This window comes from Heliangelus exortis, chromosome 18 (genome assembly GCF_036169615.1).
Source record: "Heliangelus exortis chromosome 18, bHelExo1.hap1, whole genome shotgun sequence".
NCBI lineage: Eukaryota > Metazoa > Chordata > Aves > Apodiformes > Trochilidae > Heliangelus > Heliangelus exortis.
The window spans coordinates 3,126,482-3,132,481 of NC_092439.1; positions in this window are offsets into that span (position 1 = coordinate 3,126,482).

Here is a 6,000-nt window from a genome sequence, read left to right on the forward strand (position 1 = left end):
CTGACATTAACATTTAAAAGCTGAAAAATGTCTTGGAGAGCTTTCTCAAAAAAAATAAAATAAGAGAGAGAGAGAAAGAGATTCCTGGCTATTTCAAGCTGCCATTCCTCTTCGGTTTTGCTTTCTTCACTGCTGACAGCAGCCTCTCTATATTTACTCTCCCGACACTACATCCTGTGCCGGGGGATGGCTCTGCAGGCTCGAATGTTTCCGAGTCACTTAAGGGTGTAAGGATGTCTTGTGCCCCGCATCCTCTGTCCCTGTGTCTTACCCTTTCTTAAGTGTAGAAGCTTATCTTAAAAAAACACAATGGCACCACCTAAAGGACACATTACGTATGGAGGAAGGCTTCAGAGCTGGGTTTGCAGCAACTCCCTGCTCTGCCATGTGCACATGTACACACATGTGCTCTTGACAACACCGAGCTCCGTGGTAGCAGTTTTCATTTTCTCATGAATCAGGGCAGCACAAAGCTTATTCATGATTATAAAATCATGCATACAGAAAGAGACATCCATATTTTTATAGCTCCTCTGATAAGCCTGTAACTGAAAAGACAACTGTTAAAGCAGCTGCCCTTTTCTCTGCACTCAGGATGAATGTAACAGGCATGCCTAATACAGCAATGCGAGCAGTTTTAAGGAAGATTAAATATAGGAAGTAACACTCTTGCCAATAAAATGACAAATCAATATAGCCCATGTAAAGCTCTCACAAAAAAGTGTTTTAGAAAAGAAATGAGATTAAAAGAAAAAATAAAGAGTAGGTCCTTTCATTGCTTTGTATGTAGGCAATACAGCAGCATATATGGTACTATATACATATGTATGTACATCTTACTATAAGTTATGCAATGGTCCTAAGTTCCCAGAAGAATTGGAGAGTTTTTAAGAACAAGTTTAACTTGTTCTCCTTTCTCAGCATCAGCATCAGCTTTCCTAGTTCATTCTTACAGATCATTTTTGTGAAAGCATGAAGTGCTTTCACAACTGAGGACAAGCGTAACAAAGGTTCTTCCTAACAAATATTTGAGGGTTTGATCACTTGGAATGTACATTTTTCCAAAACAAACGCAAACAACTTCAAAGCTATCACAAGCAAGAGCCTAAGAGTAGCTCCAGTGCCATGTTATAAATTCATCTGACTTGCTCCAGTTACAATGGCAAAGCAGAAAAACTCTGATGCTTTGAAAGAGTGTTTGTTTATAAACACACCAGAAATAGAGTTATGGATGGCAATGAATTTTCAAGTGCTTATGAGGGTGGCTGTGTAACACTGTCTGCACTTTGGTTTTAAAAGAGGAAGATTAAGACATAATCAACTGCCAACAAAATACTTTAAAGTTATTTTGAGGGGTACTGACTAGCTCAAAATGTTGTTAATGGGTTGTAGAGATTTTTGCTTGACAATCTCAAGTCATTACCATATGATACATGTGCAAAGACGTTTAATTGCTTCAATTTGGTTAGTAGTTGGCAGTGCTGCATGAGAAAAACTGCTTCTTGATAGCCGAGGAGAGAGGCCAAGGACTGATCAGGCACAAAGAACAAACTACTTCCTACCCCCCAGGCCAGGATGCAGGCATATTGGTAGAACTGGGTGGGGAACTGCAGGCTGTAATTGCTTGCTCACTTCATAAATAGGAGACTTTGGTCTCCCAGAGAGCAAAATGAGAAGGAAATACATTTGAAGGCTTGGATGTTAAACCCTGATTTTCAGAATGAAATAAAAGCAGAGCCTTTCAAAATATTTAATATGCCTGTTGTGTCAGGATGTGCCAACCTTAAATATAGCTGTCAGGGGCCAGATATTCAGAACTCCTCAATTGCCCACGTGCATCTCCAAGTCAGATGACTGGATTCCCTGCAGCACTAGGCATCCAGCAGAAGTTGTGATTATTTTGGCATTTCCTTTAGGAGTTGAACTGGAAGTTGACAACAACTGCTGAGTACTCAGCTCCTTGAAAAAACTGGCCTGGAGATGAAGAGCTATGCAGCACTAGGATACTGATTGCCTTTTATTCAGCATCTCATAATTTACTGCACTTGTTGCTTAAGTCTAGCCATAGCTTTTGGGAAGCTGGCTACAAGTTTATAGATGAAAAAACAAAGGCAAAAGTACCTGTTCTAGCAATAATTTCAGACTGAAAGCTATCGCAAACACAGATTTCCCCTCCTCTCCTATAGTTCCATTAAGAAGTGTCAATAAACAGTAAATATGTAGCAGATAGCAGCAACCTCAAGACCCCAGGAAGACTGAAGATACCCGTAAACTGAGGCACAAACAAGAGGAAAAGATCAGACTCTCCCTACATGAATTTGAAGTTCCACATTCACTTTCAAGAGACTCTGTACTAAAACCTTCTGCTTGTGAGAGTATTCTGGCCCTTTAGTACATCACTGAGCAACTTGACATTATTAATGGAAAAGGGGATAAAATTTTGAACCTACAGTATAGGTCAGAAAACAGGGGGTAATTGTGGTGTGGTGTGCATCTTTTTGGAGGGCATTAAAATGAAAATGTCAAATGTCCAGCCATTCACTGCCATAGCCCATAAAAAAATTCCTGCTATATCCCCCAAACACGGTTTGCATAATGCTAAAGGGCAGCCAATCCACTTATAAAACATTTAAAGGGGACCATAAAACGATTCTTTTCATTTCCATTAGAAATGAGGCAGAGGGTTCATAAAAAACTGGGTACCTCAAAACACAGGGATACCTGCCAGCCTCCTTGTGGGATGGACATTTTTTGTGCCAGTGCATTATGTATTCATTTCTGACTGAGTGGCTATAAAGCCCATCAATTGAAATTGCCTTGTGAGGAATTTAGCTTAACATAGCTTAAGACTCCCCTATGTAACAATCATCCTCTTAGTGATAGGTTCTTTAACTCTTCTCATAATTGTCAGCTCAGCAGCAGTTAGGATGCCAAGTCCAGTAGTTTTTCTAAAGCCAATATCTTGCTAAAGTTCAGAGGATTTCATCTGAGTAAAGACCCCGGGATCTGGTTTGCAAGTTATGTTTTGGAGTGCAAGACGTGCAAAGCTGACACTGCAGCACCGAGTGGAAAAGTATAGAGGGCTAAAAAAAATAAATTAAAATGATCTGCTCTAGTCACCGAGATCAAATGTTCAGAGAAAAGCCTCGAAAATGTTTATTCTCCCAGATTAGATGGAATTCTAAGCAGTGTTTATTGGAGAGAAGAGATGGAGTGTGCTATGTCTTATTCTTGCTTCCTGAATCTGCCTTTCTCTTAAAAGTGCTAAGTAGCAAGGCTGCAGGGATTATGGTGCCGAGGGAATTCTTGCCACTTTCCTTCTCTCTCTCTATTTAAACATGACAACTCTTGGCAGGCCTCGGTCACATTGTTTGTGTAGCCAGGACAAGAGGGTGGAATTCTGGAACACGTTCCAGCCCACATTCCGGATTTTCCTATAAACTAGCCCCTTATTTTAAACACACGCCTCTGTGAATTACCTTTGTGTTGCTATGCCATTTGAAAATCTGATTCAAACACTCCTTGTAAATTAAAATCTGATTCAGCTTGACTTTCAATCAAGGTATTTCTTCATGGTAAATAATCCCCTAAAAGACAGTGTTTGAATTTGTAGTAAAAAAAAAAAATATTAAAGGGGGGTGGGAAGGTGGAGGAAGAGGGAGGAGAAATGGCTCAGTCAGCCAGGGACTGCAAATCTTTCCCTTTAAACGAACAATTGGAATAATTGCATATGTTGATTGCATAACAATTTATACAGCTGGACTTTATTGCTTATTTTGTCAGAAGTCTGGCCTTCCTTTTTGTGAGTGCAATTTGCATATCTACTCTTTTTGAACCGTTAAGTAACAGGCAAAATTTCAGTAGTCATTTCCCTAACAATTGGATGTGTTAATTTGCAGCTAAAAAAAGTACAAAATGAAGGTCAAACTGAGAGAGTCAAAAATTCAGTCCCTGCTTTCTCTTACTCAGCTGATAGTTGCACAAAGATCAACATTGCTCAATCTGGTGTGTGTACTTTCAGCTCAATAAGTGCTTTCATTCATCATTCACAACTTGCTTTATTATGAAAGTCCAACTATATCTTTAACACAAACCACACTTTCTTTGTCCTGAATGAAAGATCTGCCTGGGCACCCTGGAGAACAGGCAAGTTGTTGATGCAATGTCAGCTATCACATGCACAGCTGCCAGTATCTTACATCTTAAAGCCCACAGCAAAAACTACCTGTGTAGAACCAACTTCCTATGAAGAACAAACTACCCAAGTAGAACATTTTTAATTAAATGATGGAGGTAAAGGAACGTTTTCCTCACCAGTGGCACCAGGTTTAACAAACCATTTGTCACACAAATGTTTCTGCATCTTCTTTCATTAAGCTGCTGGTGCATAGTGGGACCTACACTCCCTGCAGGCACAGCCCTCCTGGATACCATCTGCATACCTTATTAGAAACTCATTAACTGGCACTGGCCTAACTTCAGCTTTACACTTGCGTGCCTATCTAATGCTTTTTTGTTAGTTTCTGTGTCTCTCTGCTTCCCTTCAATCCACTGTCCTTTGGACTGCTTTTCCATCCTAAGATAGTGTTTGGAAAGGATATTGTGTTCAGATACTCCCTAACTCTCTAAGGGAAAAAGTCAGAAATAACAACAAAACATGGATGTTACAAGTTACCACTTCATTTCCCTGATAGCTTGCAACTATTTTATGTGCAGAAAGGCAGCAAAATCAGTCAGAAAGAAGGGGAGAACAGGGAGGTTGAGAGGACAGAAATAATAAGGAGAAAAATGTAAAGACAAGGAAGAACCTACTTATATTTGTTACAGCAAGCACCTTTTGAGAGTCTGAAGGCTGACTGTAGTTAGAATCAGTTCAAGAAATGCCTGTACTGTCCATATGTAGAGCATGGATTTCATCTCGGTGTATTTCACAAGCCACTTCTGACAACTGAGATAAGATATGTCAACACTCTTTGCTTGTAGAGTTTTTCACTCTTTTAGCACATCAAATGCATTTTATATCTTAGCAAAATCTCTTCTTCCTACTCTGCAAACTCAGATACATTTTTGTGAAGGGTAGCTGGATGTGGTATTAAACACAGGACTGCATCATGAGAGAAGAATGACTGGAGAGTCATGTTTTGAAGGTTTACTCTCTATTAAGCCAAGGGAGCCTGTTCTGGTTCATGAACCAAAAAATGCAAGAAGCATTAAGGTATCAGTTACTCTCCACCCAAAGAACCCTCCTGCACAGGATCGTAGCAGGAGTGCTAAGTGATAGCCTGAGAAAACAATTCACACGTGTACTGCCACACTGAATAATACCCATGTGCTCTTCTTATCTCTCTCCTTTCTTTCGTCTGCTGCTGAGAAACCATTAACACTCTCAGAGCTCTTAGAGGGAGAACAACAGCAAAGGGGGGATATGGACTTGAGGTGACCTCCTGGACTCTCTCAGCTGATGATTAGCAGACAGCAGAGTAAACCCGTGCTGTGGGGACTGGCTGACCCAGCCCACACATATCCCACCCGTTTCTCCAGAGCAGATTTTCTATTTATTCTTCATCTGGCTTGGACAATGCCAGTAGTAGCCAGATTGCTCATGGCAGGCAGAGCCAGGGCAAGCATGCTCATTTCCAAGCATAGAATAAGAATAAAATTTATGAAAATAAAAGAATGAACGAGACAGTAATTTTAGGAAAAGAGTAAAGAACCAATAAAAGAAAGCAGAGGTAAGAGAAACTGAAATGGAAAACGTAGACTCATCTCTAGCTAACTATGGCAGTCATCTAAAGAAGCCAAATAAATGACATACATATGGAAAACATACAAAGAACACAGAAGCTAAGAATATTCCACCCCTGGCATACAGGTATGCTAGTTCTCTCAGTAAGACTAGAATTATAAAATTGGCAGTTCCTATGAACAAGCATTTATCTAGTAGGAGTCTGTTTGTGTTGAGTGGGCAAGAATTTGTATTTAAATTTTCTGAATGTGTAT